General features: G+C 38.4%; 2 long non-coding RNA genes across 7 annotated transcripts in view; one reads left to right on the top strand and one right to left on the bottom strand.

The window, feature by feature from the left end:
• Positions 1–15,572, top strand: part of LOC146398029 (uncharacterized) — a 473,250-nt gene extending 457,678 nt beyond the window's left edge. Inside the window, exons 3-4 of one of the 2 annotated variants that reach the window (XR_014820816.1) lie at positions 8,744–8,966; positions 12,480–15,572. This is a non-coding gene — a long non-coding RNA (uncharacterized LOC146398029). Of the gene's footprint in view, positions 1–8,743; positions 8,967–12,281 lie in introns of both variants that reach the window. The other variant, XR_014820817.1, reaches the window with a different exon arrangement.
• Positions 1–16,501, bottom strand: part of LOC110255978 (uncharacterized) — an 867,249-nt gene that overhangs the window by 15,650 nt on the left and 835,098 nt on the right. The gene's annotated exons all lie outside the window — the stretch shown is intronic.

The raw sequence follows: 16,501 nt of genomic DNA, 5'->3' as shown, positions 1-16,501 counted from the left end.
CAAACCTGTCATCCTTGGGCTTTCTTCTCTATTTGAGATACTCTACAAGGACTCAATATTCTATTGGTATTCAAAGTTTCTGGTGAGAAGTCAAACTTCAGATTCTTAGTATATAACCTATTTTATTTCTGCCATATATTTTCAGGATATCCATTTCATTATTTTTCTTCCAGGTTTACTGTAAGTTTAAGGTATACAGCATAATTGGACAGGGTTCCCTACCTTTATTCTCTCTTCTCTCCTAGTTGTCACCTCTTGGTTTAGTTCTTCTGCATTCTGGAAGATTCTCTCTGTATTACCCTGGTCTAAGTATTGTATTCATCTTTTGCCCTGATGAATACAATACGTTCTGAACTAATTTTCCTACCCTGAACTTTGCTTTATTGTTGATTAGGCTCTGCATCGCAACCACAGAGACCCTTTAAATATGACGTCAGAACAGTCAAGTTTGTTTAAATTATTGAGATATTTCACATTGTCTTCGAAGACTGGTGCATATTTTACGTTTCTGCTACATTTCAATCAGATTAGCTTTTGATCTATAACTGCCCTTCAAAAATGTCCCAAATGGAGTGAAGGGGCCAGGTCCTACATTGCCCAATCATACTTTTGGACCATCCCTGAGGAAGGCAAAAAGAAGTTTCCTTCCACTGAGAGCAATGCCTGGGGAAAGATAGCTGTCAATCATCAGCTAGTAGCAACGAGCCATCAAAGTCTTTAATCTGGAGGGAAGGTCTGAGTCATGCACCAGAGCCTCTAAAATAAGACTAAAATGTAATAGAAGTTAAAAATAAAGATGCAGTAGGCAGGCCTTTAAAAACATGAAAATGTGCATTTATTTACAACTAACACTTTTGTGTGTGTGTGTGTGCTTTTTAGGGCTATGCATGTGGCATATGGAAGTTCCTAGGCTAGGGGTCCAACTGGCACTGTAGCTGCTTGCCTACACCAAAGCCACAGCAATATGGGATCTGAGCCGCACCTGTGACCTACACCACAGCTCACAGCAATACCAGATCCTTAACCCAATGAGTGAGGCCAGGTTTCGAACTAGCATCCTCATGGATACTAGTCAGGTTCATAACCTACTGAGCCACAATAGGAACTCCTGTTTTTTTAAATTGAAAAACAATGATTACTTGATACTATTAAGGGTCAAGAATTTTTAGTAAGTAAAGAATTTGAGCAGAGTGTCTAAATGATGCCAGCCTCAAAACCTAGACTGAAACAGCCAGAGAATTCATATATATTATTATTGGATTTTTACATATGGAAAAAGCCTGCTTTATGGTGAGAGATAGAAAATAAGATTCAAACCACATGCTAAAAATTTGCAAGTTTTTTTTTTTAACAAAATATGATGAGATTAAAGCGTGATGCTAATTCTTCCTAATAAAGCAGTTTAGGAGAAATTAAATGGAAGAATCTTGGTTAAAAAAAAAAAAATCCTCCTAACATGCAAACCTCAGGAAGAATGAACCTGAGACTTGGGGCCAAGATAGGACTTGGGATTGATATCAAGTGCTCCAAATGGGTTTCCTGGACCAGAAGCATTTGGATGAATCTGTGAAAGAGATACACCAGGCAGAAAGTCCAGTGGACAATGAAGTTGCTTCTTGATCAGGCAGAGCCTGTCAATGATATTTCAGGCAGCAGCACCAGAAAGGGTATCAGACATAGACACATTGTGCTGGGAATGAAGGCAACAGGGCTTATTGATAGCCGACCCCCAAAAAGGCAGCTTTCCCAAGCATGCAGAGATAAATGCCACTGCTGGAAACGCTAACTTGTCATACACTTTCTATTGCTGAAGTGGTAATGACAGGGTACATCTACTTCATCTGTCTGTATGGGGTTTGACTGCCCCAGCAGAAATCCACCTAAGAGTGGCTTAAATAAGATGAAGTCAATGTTACAGAGCGTACAGAAGGGTATATAGAATTAGAGATGAGTGGAGTTTCAAAAGAAGAGACATATGGGGCAGAAGTAACCATCAAAAATAGAATAATAGAAACTCCTCGAGTAAAAGACTTGAATCTGATTGTGTATGGAATGGATGGTCAACAGGGACCTGCAGGACAGCGCAGGGAACCCTACTCAATATTCGGTGATACCCTATATGGGAAAAGAAATGATACGCGTGCATGTATAACTGAACCACTTTGCTGTGGAGCGGAAATGAACACAACATTGTCAACCTACGATACGTCAATAAACTTTTTAAAAAATGAATAGGAGTTCCCGTCGTGGCGCAGTGGTTAACGAATCCGACTAGGAACCATGAGGTGGCGGGTTCGATCCCTGCCCTTGCTCAGTGGGTTAAGGATCCGGCGTTGCCGTGAGCTGTGGTGTAGGTTGCAGAGGCGGCTCGGATTCCGCGTTGCTGTGGCTCTGGCGTAGGCCAGTGGCTTTGGCTCTGATTCGACCCCTAGCCACGGGAGCGGCCCAAAGAAATAGCAAAAAAGACAAATAAATAAATAAATAATGAATAAAAGACGAATTGGAAGGATGTATGAGTGGAATGCACCAGAAAAACATGAACTGAAATAGACCAATATGCATCACCCCACCCTAAAAGGATCAAGAATCCAAAAGTGTGAAGTAAATAATATACATATCATCCAATTTCTTATGAGCAAGAGAAGTGAAAAGGAGGTTGCCCTCAGATGACTTGTCCTCGACCTTGGACACAAAAACACTTGGAAGGAAGCTGGTTATTATTCATGATTTCTATTACCCAACAGGGTGTGATTCAAACGTAAAGAGAAAGACACACTCACCGGTTTTCTTAAAAGCATTCATTGAACACAGTCTTTAGCTAACTGGACCAAAAGAAAACCCTCAAAAGTGGGCAGTTTCTATAACAACATTACTGGGGCGAAGGCACAGAAAGACCTTTAAACTGGTGATGAAAAGACAGCTAGTATAAACGCAGTTATAAAGCAAAATGCAGCTATAAGAACAGATGCATGACATAAAATAATAACTACAGAGTTCTCTTGTGGCACAGTGGGCTAAGGATCTGGTGTTGTCACTGCGGTGGCTTAGACTGCTGCTCTGGTGCACGTCTGATCCCTGGCCCTAGAACTTCCGCATGCCACAGGCATGGCCAAAAGAAAAGGCTCATGAACAGGTCACAGATACCTGATCATAGCCTGGAAGTGAGCGCCTGGGATGTACAGGCAGAAATAGACATGTGCTAATTTCCTCATTCTAAATAGAGAGGTGGCAACAACTCTTACCTTATGGTCGATAATGGTAAACAGAAGTTAGGTTTGAATGTGTTGTTTTTTTTTTTTTTTTTCCCCAAAAGATAAAGTTATCATTTGTAAGATTAAAAAAAAAAAAAAGAGTTAGTTGTTAAATAACTCAAGGCAAGTCAGTTGTAACCTTCAATGGAAAATAAACCAAACCAAACCCCTTCATAAGAATGAAAATAATAAAACATGATATCCAAAGAACAAATTCATGAGCGATGGCAAGAAACCTAAATGAATGAGAACTCCACCACGAAGCAGCAGGAGAGTTTGAATGTATAAAGTCTCCTCTCCAAAAATAATACGATTTTTCAAGTAAACATAACCAAGAATGTACAGTCATCAGTGAAACAAGTGAAGAGGGCCCTTAGCCAAACATAAAGAGTAAAAATTACTTTTATTTTTTTCCTATTTTTATATTTTTCATAAAAATAGAGAATATAATGGACTGAATTTTTAAAAATAGCATGGAATCTCCACTGGATCCCCCTTAAGGAAAAGCAGAAGACAGCAAGATAAAGGGATTATGCTGATATTTATAAATTTTACTACTATCCCTCTAAATTAATAGAGCCAGAAGTGGAAGTACAGGCAGTGTTTTGAAAAAAAAAAAAGAGAGAGAGAGAGAGAGAAGAATGTTCTCGTTTCAGTCTCTCTTTCTCTTTGTGGAAAAACAATATAAAAGCACATTACATGGAGAGCTGGAAAAATCAGTCAAAATTAGCCTCTCCCACCCAACCCCACCATCCTCTGGCAAATGGTAACCTTGAGGAGACCAGAGTATAATCTCCTAGCTCTTAAGTGCTGAACAGGAAACAAAGAAAAACAGTCTGATTAAGAAAAAGAAATTGCTCAAGTGAAAAATTTCAATCCACAAGGCTTTTAATTTTTTGCCTTTTGTCTTTTTAGGCCTGCACCCTCGGCATATGGAGGTTCCCAGGCTAAGGGTCAAATCCAAGCTCCAGCCGCTGACCTACACCACAGCCACAGGAACAGCAACTTGGCATCCACGACACGTCTGCAACCTACACCACAGCTCACGGCAATGTTGGATCCTTAACCCATTGAGCAAGGCTGGGGATCAAACCCGTGTCCTAACGGATACTAATTGGGTTCCTTAACCACTGAACCACGATGGGAACTCCCTCCACAAGGCTTCTTTAGCGCTGAAGCAAGGAGGCTGAAGCTTAACCTCCCTGGGAATGAACAGTGGGTGGGTTCCGAAGAGTGGACTTCAGTGTAGAGCATTTAGCACAATTCAGGACAAGGGACATGGCTATGCCTTCCCACATACCCAGTGCATCGGTCCATCTCTATCTTGTTTTCAAGCTGAACATGCACATAATATGTTAATTATCGTCCTTCAACTTGATGCTATGTTGGAAACATTTGTTCTGTGTCTAAGCCAAAGGAAACAGTGAAAATCAAATAAAAAACAGTTTGAAAAACAAATGGGTGAGGGAGTTCCCTGGTGGCTCAGCAGGTTAAGGACGTGGCATTGTCACTGTTGTGGCTGGGTTTGATGCCTGGCCTGGGAACTTCCACATGCCAAGGGCATGGCCAAAAAAATCAGTAAATGAATTAACAGGAGGAAAGTGTTAGGGAAGTTATGTCGGGGGAAAGATGGGCTAGATATTATAGAGATATTGTAGGTAAAACATTGATGCTATGGGAGGAATGGCTTATTTATTAATGCAATGGAAAATAAGTTTCCTCCAAAAGATTCCAAACAAAAAGATTTCTTTTTTATTTGTTTTAGGATGGCTTTTCAAATCCTTTAGAAAAGGACAATTTATTCAAAGGTCACAATTAGTAATTTACTTATTGGGAGAAAATTAGGTTAAAGCCAGTTTTATTTTATTTTTTTGTCTTTTTGTCTTTTTAGGGCCGCACCCAAGGCACATGGAGGTTCCCAGGCTAGGGGTCTAATCAGAGCTGCTGATGCTGGCCTAGGCCACAGCCACGGCCTCTTCAACCTACACCACAGCTCATGGCAATGCCACATCCTTAACCCACTGAGCCAGGCCAGGGATCAAACCCGCAACCTCATGGTTGAAGCCAATTTTATATCATACATCAAAATAAATTTCAGGTGGATGAAAGAATAAGGTAAGTTTTGAAAGTTTTAGAATCAACTATTGGAGAATATTTAGCTCATCTTGGTGAGCACTGAATAGAAAGGATGACTACTTTTTAATATATGAAATTTTAAAAATTCATATTTCAAAAAAATATCACCAACATTAACAGTGAACAGTAAACTGGGAAATATAATCCCTCAGATAAGAGAGAAAAGTTATTTATGCATACGCTTTTGTAAAAAAAAAAATTTTCACTTAAAATGGCACATCTGAACTGAAGCCTGTGAAGAGTTCCAGATTCTGATTATTTCCTAAACATAGATGTCCTTAAGCTCATGTCTGAGGGTGCATGGGAATTTTATAGAACAAATTTTCAAAGGTGGCATGCCTAATTGGCTTCCTGATTTGTTTATTCAATTTGTGGCAATTACTTGAAAAGAGTAGCAGGATGAACTTATAAAAGTATAGATTTTGGACTTTGACAAATCATATTGGAACTCTCCTTCAACTATTTAGCCCTTTTGCTAGATGCAGTCACTCCATTCCTTCGAGTTTCAATTTGAAATGGGATTTGAGCACAAGGTTCTTTGTCAGTATGCAGTGAATATTTGTTTTCTTTCCTCCTTTTATCCCAAAGGCTTACCGATCCCAAGTTTCTAAGTAATACATTATAAAGATAATCCCTAAACCTGGAGTGGCAAAGCACTGTTTGTTTGCAGCTAAAAGTGCCCTGATTTTTTTGAAAATAAAGTTTTATTGAGACACAGTCACACACTTTTTTTCTCCCCACATCTTGTCTATAGCTGCTTTCACAGTGTAATGGCAAATCTGAGCCACTGGATTGAGATCGTCTAGCCAGCAAATCCTAAAATAACCCATGGCCCTTTAATAAAGAAAAAACTTGCCAGCACTTGGATGAAAGGATTAAACTAAACTGTTACTTATGACTTAAAAGAAGGCAACACTGTATTTGTGAAATATATGTACCGAGTGAAAGTAAGATTTTATTTGGAGAATACGAAAATGAAAATTCTGTGGAATCCAAAAAAAAAAAAAAAGTCCAACTCATAGAAACATTAGATGAGTCATTGCCGGGAACTTGGGGGGGGGGGGGCAGATAGGGAAAGTGGGTAGAAGGATACAAACTTTCAGCTCTAAGACAAATAAGGTCTGAAGATTTAATGTAAAAGACGGTGTCGCACTAGAGCCGATAACACGATATTTTGTTAGGAGAGTAGAATGTAAATGTTCTCAGCAGAAAATAAATAAAAGAGAAAGATAAATATATGAGGTAATAAGAGTGTTAATTAACTAGACGTTGGGGGCGGGGGGAATCCATTCACAATGCATGCATATATCTAATCACCAAAGAGATGCTTTTGCACAGCAAAGGAAACCAAAGAGAAAACCAAAAGACAACTTACAGAATGCGAGGAAATAATTTCAAATGATGCAACGGACAAGGGCTTAATCTCTAAGATATACAAACAACTTCTACAACTCAGCAGCACATAAGCCAACAACCCAATGGAAAAACGGGCAAAAGACCTGAATAGACATTTCTCCAAGGAAGATATACAGATGGGCAACAAGCACATGAAAAATTGCCCAACATCCCTGATTATTAGAGAAATGCAAATCAAAACGAGATACGGCCTCACACCAGTCAGAATGGCCCCCATTCATAAGTCCACAAAAAGCAAATGCTGGAGGGGGTGTGGAGAAAAGGGAACCCTCCTGCACTGTTGGTGGGAATGTAGGTTGGTACAACCACTATGGAAAACAGTATGGAGGTACCTTAGAAAACTATACATAGGACTACCATACGGCCCAGCAACCCCACTCTTGGGCATCGTCACGAGACATGTTTCTACAATATTTTCTCAGCCTCTTTGCTGAAAACTCCATCTTGTCCTGCTTTACTTTACCTCATCTTTCTGCTTAGAAAACAGTCACAGTGCTGGTAAATGACTTAAGCTTAAAACAAAGACCTAAAGGCATAAGTTATTCATAGGGTGGGCTGAATGAGGACTTAATGCGTTGGTCTAGGCACAAGGACCTGTGCAAATGGCTCGCCATTTGCACAGCATGATATGTCCTCTTAAGAATAAAAGAAAGAGGAGCGTCATGGCCCCAAAGGGTTTTTGAGGGGTCGTTAGCAGGATATGCATTAGCAAGGAGAACCTAGGTGCAAACCTAGGCCTGCCGGGTTGCTGCAGATAGGCATGCAGTCTGCAGAAGCACAATGGTGATGCTTAGATGGCTGAAGCTTCGTCAAATGCTAATGATTGTTAAATGCCTAAAGGTCATAATAAAAGCTTAATCAGCAACTGGCTATGTGACTTTTAAAGTAACTTAAAAATAACCTATATCCTGCACCTACAACCCCCTTCTCACTTGACGTCATCCTCAAGAACACAATGAAAGCTGTGTGGTTTCTTGAGGCAGTGCTCTTGGTCCCTGAGACTTTGAGTCCCTCGGTTCCCACCTTTACTTAAGATAAATGTCTCTGTGTCTTGTTTTATGTTAACTTTTTCCCTTAAGTTTCACAGCTCCTGGTTCTTCAGCCCCATCCTGCCGAGCTGGTCTCGGCAGGGCATGTATCTGGACAAAACTTTCCATAAAAAAGACACATGCACCTGCATGTTCATTGCAGCACTATTCATGATAGCCAAGACATGGAAACAACCCAAAAGTCCATTAACAGATGATTGGATTAGGAAGATGTGGTATATATACACAGTGGAAGACTACTCAGCCACAAAAAAAGAATGAAATAATGCCATTTGCAGCAACATGGATGGAACTAGAGACTCTCATCCTGAGTGAAGTCAGTCAGAAAAAGAAAGACAAATACCATATGATATCACTTATATCTGGAATCTAATATATGGCACAAATGAACCTTTCCACAGATAAGAAAATCATGGACTTGGAGAATAGACTGTGGTTGCTGAGGGGGAGGGAGCAGGATGGATGGGGAGCTTGGGATTAATAGATGCAGACTATTGCCTTTGAAATGGATAAGCAATGAGATCCTGCTGTGTAGCACTGGGAATTACATCTAGTCACTTATGATGGAGCATGATAATGTTAGAAAAAAGAATCTATACATGTATGTGTAACTGGGTCACCATGCTGTACAGTAGAAAATTGACAGAACCCTGTAAACCAGCTATAATGGAAAAAAATAAAAATCATTATATGAAAAAAAAGATGTTACACTCCATCTTAAATTTTGTCTTTTATACCACAATGAAGCTGAAATAAAAATAAAAGAGTCTATATTCAGTATGATTTTCATATGTTGCAAATAATTTTAGCCAAATAATGTTTTTAAAAGTTTTATGTATGTTATGCCTTTGTTTTTCTCTTCTATTTACTTCCTTTGTTTCTCTTTATCAGAAAGTCTATCGAGAGTTCTAAGCCCACTGAATGTGATTCCTGCCCTCCTTGCACCCGCTGTGATTTTTGCTACAGTTGGAAATACAGTTAAGCAGATGTTCTATTCATCAGAGACCCTGGCTAAGGTACAATAGCCGAGTGCCAGAAATCAGACACAGGAGTGTGAAGCTGGTATTATTCTTCGATTGAATCACATCTTGTGTTAATCCTACCCTTGCCGAAGGTGAGTTTATTCACATGTCTTTGGTCTGGAGATCAAATGGTGAGTTTATTGGTATACTGTCTCTTGTGAACTTATGAGTATTTCCTTTCTAAATTCAATTTAAAACAACCCTAATTGAGGCAGTTTTTATGGATTACTGCCCTTCCATTTTGGAAATGAAGAGATGGCTGACTGGTTCACCAATCTGGCAAGTTTCGATAATTCCACACATCCATTTGTTCAAATAAGCCTGGATATTATGCAATGGTAGTTTGATCTAATTTTTACTTATAAAACAGAGAAACCCAAAGAACATGTCACCGGGCTGTTTCTCCCCTTCTATTCAGACCACATTTTGTGTTTGATTTTTTTTTCTTATCACATTAATTTCCTCTACTTCAACATTCCCCCCATTCCTCTGTAGTGTTTATACAACTTAAATACTTGCAGATAGTTATCATATCTGCTTTGAGTCATTGCTTGGACCAGAAAGACACGTGGGCTGGCTTCTTTCGCTTTTTAAAAAATTTTTCCTTCAGAATGCAGTTGATCAATATTATCACTTTGCTTTGAGAGATACACTCTTTATTCCATTTTTCTAAATGCATCTGAACCAAAATGCTTCTCCTTTCTGGATGTGTGTATCCAGAAAGTGACCCTTCCTGTGCTGAGAGACACAGAGGGCATAGTGGCCTGTGTTTGGTGTTTGGCTGGGAAGTTGCTTCTACTTTTTCATTAGTGTTATGATCACAGGCAATCTCATAATTTTCCTAAACCTCAATTTCCTTAGATAAAAATAACCATCTCCAATAGTTTCATTGGTACAAACAATGGAAGCATAGCAATCTGACAAAAGTGGCGCTTTTTCAAGTTTCAGAGATCTGTCCTTCATATACATTCTTCATATATGTGTTATTTACATACTCATCTGCTTACATAACTCACTTCTTTTTTAGAAGCAAGAATAAACATTAAAAAAAAATTAAAGGGCATTTCAGACTCCTAAATAATTTATAATGTTACCTTAAGCTGAATATTTTCCCACTGGTTTTGGGAAAGAGAGATGACTGAAAGAGAATAGAATGTACAGATAGACCTATTGGTAAATGTTAATATTTTACAAATGAGAAAAATACAATTTCGACTGACTTGGGAAAAGTTCTGTTATTTCAAACTACGTTTTGGATAAATTGTCAAAAATCCTCATCTTGCAAAAATCCAGAATCTTACCATTTTAGATATAAATAACAAATGTCAAAAAGAAATAGTAAATAGACAGTAATGTGATGCATTGCAATGCAAATAATTTATCTTTTAGCCCATATGAATAAAGAAGACTCTATCAGGAAAATATATCTTAACTGTTCAGATCTTTCAGGAGGCCAATTTAAGAGTGCCTATGCAAAGTTAAAAAAGAAAACACAGGTATTATTTAATTTAGCGGTCCTTCTCATAGTCAAAAGGTAATTAACCACATGGACAAAAATGTAGATCAAAATAGCTTATCCAAGTTGTATTTATACTGTTAACATAGAAGCAACACAATATCTAACAAAAAGTAAACTGATTACATAAAACTATTAAATTCTTACAAGGGAATACTTCTTAACCACTATTATTTTTAATGTTTGTGTTTGAAAGTGTGTTTGTGTGTATGTGTTTATATTTAAATTGTTTTGAAGAACAAGAGTAACACATTGGTTAAAAATGTCAGATTGCTGATTTCTAAGATGGATTTGTTAATTTTAAAAAATATCCCAGAAAGTTGCAAAAAGCAAAACTTGAATTTGCTGTGCAGAGGCAACTACTTCTATAACATTTTCCTTGCATTTACAACTCTTTATGTAGCACTGACATTAAATTATGTGTTATAAGCAATCTAGGGATATTAATTTAGAGTATACAGGAAGATGTGCCAATAGTATGCCATTTTAATAAGGGACTTGAGCATCCTTGGAGATTGTTATCCTTGGGGGTCCTAGAATCCCATCACCATGGATACCTAGGGATGACTGTAATTGAATGTATTTTGAATCAGTTGAGTGAAAGATCCATCACATTTCACATGACTACTCTGGCAGTTGTTTTCTCTGTATAAGCGAACACTAAAAACCAACGCTTCAAACCAGACTCCATAACGAGAAGTTTTCTCTAAACCAAATCGTGAAGAATAATAAATGCCTACAAGTAACTGACTGAGTGCATGATAATGAGTTTTAGTCATGACTGAAATTTTATACAGGAATTCATTTGGCAGCTCTGTTATTCAAAGGTGGCTCTGGCTATGGGACTTTTGTCAAAATCTCTTCAGTGCACTTGACACTGGGAGACCCTATGTCCATTTGTCAAGCGCTTAATTTTTGGTGCAAAACTGAGATATCTAAATGGTCAGCTTGCTGATTTGTTGATAATTTTACATCCTGGAAGTCAGATTTTATGATCTCACAATCTGAAGGCATCAAAACAGAGAAGGCACCAGGCGACGGCAGTCATTTGATATATTTCTTCTCTCATTTTTGTTTTTTGTTCAGGTTGATGGAAAAATGTAAATGTAGGTTTGGATATCAGGATGTTAGCACAACCCTAGGGGGAAAGGAGAGTTTTCTTTGTAACTTGGCAGGCCTGGAATGGCCGCTTCTGACATCATGGGTATTTTTAATGAAATATTAATGACTCTGATTTTAATAGGAATTTCAGCACAACCTAAATTAAGCCATTGGAAAAGGGATATGGTCCCGTTAAGAACAGTAAAACCGTAAGCCCCCTTCCTGAAGAGTAGCTGTGGGCAGTTAAAGTGACAATCAATTTTACCAGGCCATATTGCTTTGTAAGTCTCTGAAGTGTGAAGTTCCAGCATGCCTGATGTATTTCATTTTAATTTCCTTTTGGACAGAGCTATGGTTAGTGGGGAACCTCACACACAAAAAAAGAAAAAAAAATGTGCAAAAGAGGAGGAAATTATTTAACCCTTTCAACAAAGCTATGCAATGTCTTTAGCTAAAGTGAAGAAAAATAAGCAAGATTAGATTTCTCCTTTTGTTTTTTAAAGAAAAACCAAAGTGGAGCATGTATAGTAAATAATGATGACTGATCTTATAGATGATTTTTATGAGAGGCCCTAAAATGCTCTCTTGGCACTTATTTTGAGTGGTTTTTTTTTGGTTTTGTTTTGTTTTGTTTTTTTAAGGGAAACTGGATGGTTCAAAAATAAATCTTCCTTTGCTGTTTCTACATGGGAAGATTAAAATCATGTAATTACATATGGTTTTCCATCTGCCATTGGAATCAGATTTTTAAATGGGGAGCTGCTGATCTGTTGACTCTTTCATATTCTAGAAGCCAGGCTTCAAGACGGGGCTTTTGAGGCAGCTCATCTTTGATGGTTTTAAGATGGCGGCCTTGTTAACGTTTACGGACGTTGGGTGCATAAAATGCCAGATAAAGCTGAAAGACTTTTCTTAAATTATGCACATGTCTTAGACATAGGAGGTTCAAATACCTGCAGAAGTTTCTATGAGACTATTTTTGTTCCAGAGCAGCGGGAGAGAAGACAGCGATTATGCAGTGGAATGTAGAAGGCCAGGTTGGGCTCAGGCATCAGGACTCAAACTAAATTTGACTTTTATTGACTTTGACATAAATTTATAACTTGATATTGTTCAAGTCATTTGCTCTGCCTCGGTTTCATTCCCAATCCTCTACATGAAATACTGGGAGGCGTGTCGAACTCGAAGCAACTTTTGGGATTTTTGACGTGTTCCGGGACAGATTTTAATTTAAATAAAATAGGACCTGCTCAGGAAAGCAACTACTGCTAGAAGCGTAATGGTTTTATCCTGATCCAAGTATAAGGGTGGATATCTGTATTGAAATTGTCCACAGGAATTGTTTCACCCAAGGATTATTTGGATACAAAAAAATGAGGAAGAATACGGTTTTGTGTCCTTGTGTAAAGAAGGCAAAGGGTGTCCACCTTCTTCTAATAAGAACAGCGTGTATCACCACATCATTTAATGAAATTTTGTCAAATTAATGTTCCTGAAGCACGCAGTTCTGACACTATTACTCACCCTGTTCAAAAATACCTAATGAGTCCTGAGTGTGCCCAGACTGAGACCAAATTCCTTTCATAGACTGGCCCTCAAAGCATTCCAAGATTTCACCTTGACTTCCTTCCCAAAGTCTTTTCCCAATATTGCCAAACTGTACTCCTTCCTCTAGTCTGGCTCCTGATGTTTCCTCTTTCTGATTCTCTAATTGACTTTCGAAACTTACCCAGTTCTCTTGGGAGAAAATATTTGCAAATGAAGCGACCGAGAAGGGATTAATCTCCAAAATTTATAAAAACCTTCTGCAGCTCAATACCAAAAAAAGAACAACCCCATCAAAAAATGGGCAGAAGATGTAAACAGACAATTCTCCAAAGAAGACATACAGATGGCCAAAAAACACATGAAAAGATGTTCAACATCACGCATTATTAGAGAAATGCAAATCAAACCCACTATGAGGTACCACCTCACACCAGCCAGAATGGCCATCATCAAAAAGTCTACAAACAATAAGGGCTGGAGAGGGTGTGGAGAGAAAGGAACCCTATTACACTGTTGGTGGGAATGTAAATTGGTGCAACCACTGTGGAAAATAGTATGGAGATTCCTCAGATAACTAAAAATAGAATTACCATTGCATCCAGCAATCCCACTCCTGGGCATTTACCCAGAGAAAACCAGGACTCAAAAAGGCACATGTACTCCAGTGTTCATTGTAGCACTCTATACAATAGCCAAGACATGGAAACAACCTAAATGTCCATCGACAGAGGAGTGGATCAAGAAGATGTGGTACATATACACAATGGAATATTACTCAGCCATTCAAAGGAAAGAAATAACAGCATTTGCAGCAACATGGATGGACCTAGAAATTATCATGCTAAGTGAAGTCAGCCAGACAATGAGACACCAACATCAAATGCTATCATTTACATGTGGAATCTATTCCCTGAATTAAGAGTTATCTGAAAAAGAAGAGTGTTTTCCACAAAGATTTTTGAGACTTAAGGATGAAATGATGAGGCATATGACGGATATCGCCCCTGGTAGGTGTACAATTCCTTCTATTTCTCCTGTTCTCTCCATTATATCATGTATTTCCTTTTGATTTATAAATACATGAAGTATATTAATACCACATATTGTCTATATAAACATATACGGTTATTTCATTACTAAATTGCACAGTAAACTCACACTTTTTGTTACTAGCATAAGGCATTGCCTTCCCTAATCTATGGAATGAGGAGGGATCAGAGCCTCCCTTTGTTCACTACCTTCTGGGAGCCACATGTGAGCACATGACCTTGAGGTTTAACCAGTCAGATGCTCTTGACCCAGATTTGAATCTTGAGCAAGTAAGACAAAGATGAATAAAAGGTTAATATACATGTGCAGAAGCAGCAGGGGCAGTGTCCTGTAGCCACAGCATTGTGGTCAGAATATGTCTCCTGAAAGATAATTCCATAGCTTGTTGAATGCCTGACATTGTTTTTATGTGGTCTATTTCACAAGCCTCTTGCTCTTACTTGCCATCAATTGTTTCAGCCCCTAATCTTCTACTTGACTGCTCTTTGCTTAAGTAAGCCAGTGTTGGTTTTGTTCCCTGCAACTGAAAGCACTGTAACTATATTCTATTGTGTTGATCTTAAAGTTATTGACGGCGGCAACAAGTCAAAGATTTGACGTCCCATTTATTTATTTTCTAATGAGCTGGATTACTTCATATAGATATCTGTCAATTATTCAGTTGCCCCAAGTATAGTTCATATAGAAATGTCAGAGTAAATGCTTGAGACTTTCTCCTTATTTACCAGTTTGCCAAGTAATGCATGCATCACTTCTTTAGCTTTCTTCAAGGATGACTTATACGGCATTTTAAATTTTTTTAAATTCTTGTATGACATTATTTATTTATTTTTAGGGCCACACCCGAAGCATATGGAAGTTCCCAGCCTAGGGGTTGAATTAGCGCTACAGCTGCTGGCCTCTACCACAGCCACAGCAACGTGGGATCCAAGCCACATTTGTGACCTGCACAAGAGCTCATGGCAACGCTGGATCTTTAACCCACTAAGCAAGGCCAGGGATAGAACCTGGGTCCTCATGGATAGTAGTTGGGTTCATTAACCACTGAGCCACGAAGGGAACTCCCTATATGACATTTTTTTAGTATCACCATAAGAACTCATGGATATAAACATACCTGAAATGTTTCTATTAATTGCATTATTGTTCTATTGAAGTTAAAAATGTCCTACCTATGTCTGTAGGGGCCTCTCCAGTTTGAGTTCTGAGTCCTTTTTACAAAAATCCCATAGCTTTGGATAGCTTCCTTGGTTTCTGTTGTGACAAGAGTTTTTCAGACGTATCCTACACATTTTCTGCTCAGATCTAGAATAAAACTTTCTACATTTTAACAAAGAGGCAGATTTTGCTTGAGATGATGGATAAACATTTTAGTGACATTCTATTCATATGTATTACACCTGTATTCTTTAACTTATCCTAAAAATGAAAATCTTTATATTTTAATTCAAAATTTCTAAATAGTAAAAAAAAAAAAAGTATATGTTTTTGCACTGGTTCTATGCTTTGTGGTGAGTTTAGTAGATATTATGACCAATATTTTGGAGTTTGATAGCAAAAAAAAAGGTTGAAAGGAAATCATTTGATTCAAATATGTGAGCTATAAAAGTATCCTGAAGTGATAAATGCAGAATAAATTGAACCCTTAGCCAAATGATCTATTATGTGATGCATGGAACTTTAGACCAAATTGAAAATAACTTTCATAAATTTACGTCACTCTATTGTGGGAAAAATAATCTGTGTTTGAATCAGTGAAGATACTCCAATGCAACATGACCTTAAAACAAAATAGGAAACATCTTACACAATCAAGATGTAACTGAAGAAGTCAGTCTCCAGTTCTGCCAGACATCAGAAGCCCAATTACGTCACCAAGGATCCACCTTCTTTAACCTCTTGGTCTTCTGTTTTCCAGCTTCTTCCTACAACTAATTCCTTTAGCCTTTAGCAGAGTTGCTAGATAACCCCAACTGCCCTAAGCATTTCAACACCATGACAGCTCTCAAGGGTTAAGGGAGACTGTGGAAGAGCCTACTGGTTTAACCATCACGTTCACCCCCTTTTGTATAGTAACAGAAGGTAAAAGGCTCCCATCTAATAATCATTTCCTAGCCCTCTTTGCAGCTGTGGATGATGAAGTGACCAGATCCCATCCAGTGGGACGTGAGCAAAAGCAGTGGTACAGGAAAGGACCACATTTGCCATGTTTTTAAAGTCACGCTCTTTGGGGGCACTTTTACACCCACAGTCTAGCTAAACACCTTCACGAATACACGGATCCCCTTTAAATTCAGAAAAGCTGTCTCAGACGTTCCCTAAAATTTCCTCCCCCAAACTGGAAATCTCCTTGGCCAGCAAGGGGCCACATGTTCACACCGCAACCAATGAAATGGAGTGAAAATAAGAGCA

The sequence above is a fragment of the Sus scrofa genome, chromosome 12 (assembly GCF_054392235.1).
Source record: "Sus scrofa isolate SSC_HxYL_T2T_F1_AM1 chromosome 12, Sscrofa_HxYL_maternal_Yorkshire_Landrace_v2.0, whole genome shotgun sequence".
In the NCBI taxonomy this organism is placed as follows: domain Eukaryota; kingdom Metazoa; phylum Chordata; class Mammalia; order Artiodactyla; family Suidae; genus Sus; species Sus scrofa.
The sequence above is the reverse complement of the archived record's forward strand: the minus strand, read 5'-3'. Positions and strand labels throughout refer to the sequence as shown.